Source organism: Lynx canadensis, chromosome A2 (assembly GCF_007474595.2).
Source record: "Lynx canadensis isolate LIC74 chromosome A2, mLynCan4.pri.v2, whole genome shotgun sequence".
Taxonomy (NCBI): domain Eukaryota; kingdom Metazoa; phylum Chordata; class Mammalia; order Carnivora; family Felidae; genus Lynx; species Lynx canadensis.
The window spans coordinates 53862902-53870691 of record NC_044304.2 but is presented as its reverse complement, the minus strand read 5'-3'; the positions used below and the strand labels follow the sequence as shown (position 1 = coordinate 53870691).

At 48.5% G+C, this 7790-nt stretch overlaps 1 protein-coding gene across 5 annotated transcripts in view; it reads left to right on the top strand.

Moving 5' to 3' along the window:
- Positions 1 to 290: 290 nt before the first annotated feature.
- The window catches only part of TMEM40 (transmembrane protein 40), a 37892-nt gene continuing 30392 nt past the window's right edge, over positions 291 to 7790 (top strand). For 4 of the 5 annotated variants that reach the window (XM_030307443.1, XM_030307442.1, XM_030307441.1 and 1 more), the window contains exon 1: positions 315 to 391. The gene's annotated coding sequence lies outside the window, so the exon portion shown is untranslated. Of the gene's footprint in view, positions 392 to 7790 lie in introns of all 5 variants that reach the window. The other variant, XM_030307444.1, reaches the window with a different exon arrangement.

Sequence of the window (7790 nt, the reverse complement as noted above, 5' to 3'; positions counted from 1 at the left end):
GGATCTGGGACACACCCCACCTCCTTCCTGCCCAGAGCTTGGCCCAGCCAAGGGCAGTGCAACTACCCCCTACATCACCGCCTCCTGAGTCAGCAGTCATGGCCATGCCCAGGGGGTGGGTTTGGGGGTTTAGCTGCTCCAACTGCTGTGCCTGGGGTGTCATGAGCAAGACTCAAGTCAGACAGGAAGGCCTGGGCCCCCTGATAGCACCAGCAGGAAGGAATGCCACCCTGGTGAGTGAGTGGGGCCCAGGGCAACTCATGCCCCGCCCCCTCCCTGTCACTGGGGTGTGGCCTGGCCTCTCCTGCCTCCCTCTTCCCCTGCCCAGCCTGGCATCGGCACAGTCCACACACTGCTCTCCTTGCAGCCAACACAGGCCTCCCGACCACAGGTAATGGGACATGTGCTGGGTGAGGGGCAGGGTGAAGGGTTAGTTTTCAGAACAGCCTCTTCCACCGGCTGACCTGTTGTGGTTCCTAGGTGGGCCTGGACTTGAACCCCAGCTCCATGCCTTCCTGGCTGGGTGAGTGCCTCCGTCTCCATCTCTGGAGGTATCGGGGGAGGATGACAAATATTCACCTCCCTGGGTTGTTTTGAGGCTTCAGCCAGCCCGTAGCAGATGACTGACTCCTGATTCTGTTGCTCACTTGCTGCAGGACCTTCAAAAACCCCTTGGTGCCTTTGAGCCTCAATTACCCCATTTGTGAAACGAACGTCCAGACTAGATCTCTAAAGGCTTAGCCCACTCTGCCCTTGTGGAACCAAACACTTGGGAGAACAAAGATGTTTCCCCCCAAAGCATCCCGGTCTCTGTGCTTTGCCAGCAGGTGAAGGCAGCTGCTCTCTAGACATTTCCTTCGGAGGCACCCTGGGTCCTCTGGCCAGGCCCGGTAGACTGGAGAGGGTGAGGAGGCCAGTCCTCTGCCTTGGGCTCAAAGGCACCTTTGGGGAGAAAATGCTGAACAGGCAGAGCCAGGCCTTGGGGGAGGGGAGGCCTGCTCCCTTCAGAGAGGCTCACCCAGGTGGCTTGGCCTGGAGGGAGCCCCACCCACCCCAGTCTCGCCTCCCCCCACTTGCCCCTCCAGTGTCTGGCGCCCCCTCTGCTGGGAGCATCCCAAGCCCCTCCTCAGAGGCAGCCTTCCGGCTGGGGGCCCAATCCATTTTCTTTTTAAGGGCTACTAGAAAGATGACAGTCATGTGCTTATTATTTTATACTGCTTTGTTTAGAAATTGCCAGAAAAGTTGAGTCAGGAGTGTGTGTAAGGGAAGTGTGTGGTGTGTTTTGTTTGGGGTCCAGACTGTGGAGATCTATACATAATGGGACCTCCCCCCACCCCCTCCCCCTGTCTCTGAAACTCCTAGAACTCGGCTAGTGTAGCCCTCTAAAATGCTAGGGTACCTGTGCTTTGAAATCCTCTCCAGGCTACCGTTTCAGAGAGATCTCTCTCACGCACTGGCTCCACACCAGGGATGTGCTGGGCATGGTGCTGCCAGAGGCCTTATTTCACTCTTAACAGCAACCCTGTGTGGGAAGTCCTCTTTTTCTCTTCAGTAACAACTTTATTGAGACATTATTCACATGCCATCAAGTTCCCTTTTAAAGTGTACAAGTCAGTGATTTTTAGTATATTCACAGAGTTATGCAACCACCACCACTTATATCTAATTTAGAATTTAGAATTTTTATCATCCCCAAGTAAACCCCATACCCTCTAGCAGTTAACCCGCATTTCCTCCTTCCTCTGGCAACCACTCGTCTACTTTGTGGATGATCTCTATGGATTTGCTCATTCTGGGCATATTATTTAAGTGGAATCATACAATAAGTGATCCTTTCTGACTGGCTTTTTTCACTTAGCATCACGTTTTCAAGGTTTATCCTTGCTGTCACACGTCATCAGTCCTTCGTTCCTCTTTGTGGTTGAATGGCGTTGTGTGATTATATCACGTTTTGTTTCTTCATTCATCAGTTGATGGGTTGTTTCCGCTTTGTGACTGTTGTGAATAAAACTGCTGTGGCCGTTCGTGTACAAGTTGTTGTTACAATCCCACCAACTCTACACGAAGGCTCCAAATTTTCCACACCCTTACCAGCACTTGTTATTATCTGGACTTCTTATTGTAGCCATCCTAGAGGGTATGAAGTGAGATCTCACTGTGGTTTTGTTTTGTTTAAGTTTTATTTATTTCGGTATTCTCTACGCCCAGTGTAGGGCTCAAACTCACAACCCTGAGATCAACAGTCTTATGCTCTTCCAAATGAGCCAGCCAAGTGCACCTCTCATTGTGGATTTGATTTACATTTCTGTATTGATGACATGTGGAACAGCATTCCGAGTACTACTGACCATTTCTTTAGAGAAATGTCTATTCAAATCCTTTGACAATTTTATTTTAAATTAAATCTTTTCTAAGTTTATTTATTTATTTTGAGAGAGAGAGAGAGAGCACAAGTGGGAGAGGAGTGGAGAGAAAGAACGGGAGACAGAGAATCCCAAGCAGGGTCTGCACTGTCAGCACAGAGCCAGACCTGGGGCTCGAACTCACTACCCGTGAGATCCTGACCTGAGCAGGAACCAAGAGTCAGAAGCTTAACGGACTGAGTCACCCAGGCGCCCCCTTTTGACGATTTTAAAATGAGGTTGTCATTTTATTTTTGAGTGGTAAGCATGCCTGTTTTTCCAAGGGAGGTTTCTGAGGCTCTGAGAATGAATGTGGTATGCGGTGATCTCAGTCAGTGGAAGGTAGTGGTGGGAACTGAATCCAGGTCTGTCCGACATTCATGAGTGAGCAAGCTCCTTCTCTCACTCTGGATAACTGCTTTCTGGTGTTCACTGTTGCCAATTGCATGTGTGAGGGGCGGGAGAGGGGGAAAGAGAGAGACAGGAAAAAAGATGGAAAAGAGAGAGAGGAGACAGACAGTGAAACTTAGATGACAGAATGAGAAAGGAGGCTGGATTGGCTTTGGCTGTTTTTATCTATTTACCTAGATATCTAGTTATTTATTTGAGAGAGAGAGAGAGAAAGTATGTGCAAGGGGAGGGAGGAGTGGAGGTGGAGAGGGAGGGGCAGAGGAAGAGGGAGAAAAAGAATCTTTAAAAAAATTTTTTTAATGTTTATTTCTGAGAGAGAGAGAGAGAGAGAGAGAGAGAGAGAGAAAGCATGAGCAGGGGAGGGACAGAGAGAGGGGGAGACCCAGAATCCGAAGTAGGCTCTAGGCTCTGAGCTGTCAGCACAGAGCCAAACATGGGGCTCAAACCCACAAACCATGAGATGGACACCTAACTGGATGCCTAACCGACTGAGCCACCCAGGTGTCCCAAGGGAGAGAAAGAATCTTAAGCAGGTCCACGTTCAGTGTTCAGAGCTCAGTGCAGAGTCCAATGTAGGGGCTCAGTCTCATGACTGTGAGATCATGACCTGAACTGAAATCAAGAGTCAAATGCTTAACCGACTGAGCCACCCAGACGCCCCTGGCTCTGGCTGTTTAAATAGGCACCCACCTTGGAAAGTCAGAGCTGGGGAAAACTTTTCAGAGTTTTTGGTTTCTTCACATTAATCTGCAAACACTGGGGCAGGGAGGGGCTCTAAAATTTTTACTGGGGGCTACACCGCCCCCCCTAATTTTTCTTTGTTCCTAAATCTGAAACAAATCTGATTCAACCCCATAACCCAAACAGGGAGCAGTGTCCCCTAGTGTCTCGCTGGGTTTAAGGATCTGGAGCCGTGGTTGTCACACTTTTTGATTGCATACGCTTCTCCAGAAAAATGCTTTAGGCACCCCCAACAGATACATATTTACTGACTTAGAAATTACACACAAGTACGTGATGATTGACTAATGTCTAAAGGCCCAATATACACTTGGAATGAAATTAATCACGGACAATAGTGGATGGGAGTCCACCTCTAGAGTAGTTTTTCTGTTCTTATGTCGGTCGGCAATATACTGAGCGTATGAGATCCCATTCATTGTTGTTTTCAGTTGGTAAGGTGGCTGACGCAAGACTTGAGCGGCCGGCGGTCTGTCCCGCACTTTTCCTGCTGCCTGCTTGTATTTTTCTCGATTGGCGTTATCTCCATCCTCAGTTTCTCTGCAGGGCTCTTTGAAGCCATTTGTCCATTCCGTGGAGGCTGATTTGCTTAAAATGCATTGTTTAATCCTCAGATCTATCCAACCTGGCACCACAATGTATGGCAGTAGGCTGAAGGTAGAGAAACGAAAGAGAAGGCCACAGCTTCCCGCTGGCCCTGGGAACCTCCCCCTTAGTAGACATGATGTTCAGTATCTGGTATACAGATGGGGGTGCACATCAAGGTTGAACTATATATTGTTTAACTGTCTTTAGTCAAAAATTAAGTAGAGAGACATAGACTGACATTTTCCTCCGGTACTTTGGAGATTATAATTTGAAAGACTAATAGGTTCTGAGCTAAGGACATCTAAGCCAACCTCTGCCATTCCTCAGCTTGCCACCTCTCCTGGCAGGGTGCTCATGACCACCCAAAGTAGTGCCCTGCTCCTCCAGCCACTTCTCCTGGGTCTGATCTTAATACCGCCCCCCCCCCATCCCCTGGATTATCTCTGTTTGTCCAGACTCTATTCTGTTCAAAACCTAGGATCGAACCTAGGATGGGAGATGGTGAGATATGGGTCACCTTCTTCATGGTAGGCTCTGTGCTTCTGTTAATGTGACCTAAGGCTGTGTTAGCTTGGCTCTGTAGCTCTATCACCTTGTTGGCTCATACTACACTTCAACAAACATTGATTATGAACTTACTGTGTGCTAAACATCAAGTTAGATGCTTGTGCTAACATTTATTTACCTTTCAGAGGGTCTTTTAAAAATCCTAGGTCTTTCTCTATGAACATCCTCTAAGCTGGGCTCACCCACCTTCTTTCTGCACACTTGATGTTGTCGCGTTTTAGCCTAAGTGCCACCCTGCACTGCTCAGAGGCAACCTTAGGCCCTGGCTGCTTTGTTGGGTATGCTGTGGCCAAAAGAGTCACCTAGATTCATGACAGGTCTGTCTGGCTGTGGTCAGCTGGCTGGGCAGCACGGCTTGTCATCCCACCATTAAACTGCCCGGATGGACTTGGGACAAGATGGTGGAAGAGGTGCACACTGCAACGTCTTCCTTCTTACTCTGTGAGGTTCCCTCCATGCTTAGACTTCAGACTCAGATCTGAGTTCATAGCCAGATGCCCCACTGTGTGACCTTGGGCAAGTCCCTTTCCTTTTAAGGGCCTCAGTTTTGGTCTCTCAGCTACAATTCTGTGGGATTCTAGCTTGGAGAAAGGAGAGACGGCCAAACCTGGGGAGCTGGGGTGGGTAAGGTGAGCCTGGGGCAGGAAGGGGGAGGGTGCTGAATGAAGAAAAAGGAGTGTGGACAAGTAATATAAAAGAAAGAAGGAGATGCTAAAGAAACTTTGCCAGCCTACCATTTCTTTAAGCTCTTAACTTTAGTATTTTATGACTTCTTTTTATGAAGCCCTTTGTCTAAGCCAGGGGCTAGAATATAGTAGAGAGCAAGAAAAACATGATTTTTATTCCCAGGGAGCTCAGAATTAGCGTTCTTTTCATCTCAATGCTCCCAGCAACCCTGCAAGACAGTGACGCTGATCCCCATTTTACAGACAGGGAAACTGAAGCTCAGAGAGGTAAAGTGATTTACCCAAAGTCACAGAGCTGGGGAGCAAAGTGATGAAGCATGACCTGAGTGGGCTCTGTCAGACCCCTTTGCTGCAGTGACTTAATCAAGATACCCTCAGTATAATGTCCTGGCTAAGGGCATGATAATTTTATCATGAACTTTCCTATCTACAACCCCATACGAGCTCCAAAATGTGAATAACACATTATTCTCTGTCTTGTAGATGAGAAAAAGAACCTAGAGGGGGGAAGTGATGTACCCGAGGGCACAGAATGGGTTGGGGGCAGGGCCAGGACCAGGCTCTTGGTCTCATGAGAGCTGACTCAGTTTCCTCTCCCAGCCCCTGCCCCGGGGCTGCTGAGAGGATTGACCACCCACACCTTAGGATCCCAAAACTGCTGATAAGCTCTGCCCCTGGCTTCTGAGGGTCTGTTTCTGATTCATTGCCTTCTCCAACTATCCCGATGGAGGAATGGAGGAACTCTGGACTTGGGAATTGGCACTGTCCAAAGTGGGCAGCGACAGGGCCCAGGCCTGGACTTCAGGATGGAAAGGCTGACCCTGGGCATGTCAGGGATTGAATCAGATGGCATTTCCCAAAGCTGTGCCAAAAGACATTGAATGACATTCTGGGGAAAAGGACAATGCTCTTGCATAGTTTGGGGAAGGGTTGGATTTAATAGGGCAAAAGAGCTTTCACTCCTACAGGCCTTTTCAGAGCCTTTAATATTCAATCGCACATTGTGGAGCTCCTAGATGAGGGCTATGAAAAGTAATGTTGCCCAAACTTCTCTGACTACAAAATCCCCTTTTTACCTGGAGTATTTCAAGGGGCTGCTGTTCCCTACAAGATACTATATGTATCTTATTATTAGAACATGCTGTTCTGGGCTTTCCTGCAAGTCACATCAACCTTGGGGCCCAAAGTTCTTTGCTCACTTGATGAATCTTGAAGAAGTTAACTGGAGGGTAGGACTGTTTTTCTAGAATGTCAAAGCTGGAAGAACCTTATAGAGCGCATCCCAACTTCTACATATGGGGAAACTGAAGCCCAGGGCAATCTGGCAATGCGTTTGGAGGGATGAGGCCAGAGGCAGGCAGGAAGGCTATTTTTTTAACACTTGGGAGAGGTTCTGGCAGTCTGAGTGGACCACACTCTGCCTAGCATGTGATGCCTTTGTTAACGATGCAGACTTCCCTGAGCCACATCCTAACCCTAACTTTGCTCCTAACATCAGCCCCCTGAATGAGAACCTTCCAAGGAGAGAGTTCTGGGACTCTGCCTGTCAACAGTGCTCCTGGGGAAATTGGATCATTAGCCAAATTTGGGAGACACTGAGCATGGACAAAGGGAGAGGATACTCTCATTTATTTATTAAGCCAGTGTGGTAGGCTTGTTGTGGGCAATAATATCATTTAATCCCCACAACACTCTCAGAGACAGATATTAATACCCCATTTTATACATGGGAAACTGAGGCTGAGAGGAGCCAGGCACCTAACGACAGGGATAAGAACATAGTTACAACCAACTCCAAAGCCCTCAGTCCCCTTATCAAATCTCTTGGGAGGGAGGCAATGGGAACAGAAAAGCCAGGCCCTAGGGGCGCCTGGGTGGCTCAGCTGATTAAGCAATTAGATTAAGCAAGTCTGACTTCAGCTCAGGTCATGACCTTGAAGTTCGAGGACCCCTCTGTCTGGCTCTGTGCTGACAACTCAGAGCCTGGAGCCTGCTTCAGATTCTGTGTCTCCCTCTCTCTCTGCCCCTCCCTCGGTCATGCTCTGTTTCTCTCTCTATCTCAAAAATAAACATTGAAAAAAAGAAGAAGAAGAAAAGCCAGGCCCTCCTGATGGGAAAATGGGACAAGTTTGGGCTTTGCCTGGCTGGGAAGGAAATATTGGAGGCATCCTTCCTATCTCTGGAGTTTGGGGGCCCAGGAGCATGGTGGAGTCAGACAAGGAAACTGGTTTAGGAAGAAAGAGGCTCAGCCTCTGCAGGGCTCTAGGTTGTGGTGGGCGCTGGGGGTTAGAGACTGTGGCAAGCCGACTAACAGCCTCCAAAATGTCTGCATCCTAATCTCTGGGAGCTAAGTTAGGTTACATGGCAAAGGAGAATTAACGTTGCGAATGGAAGT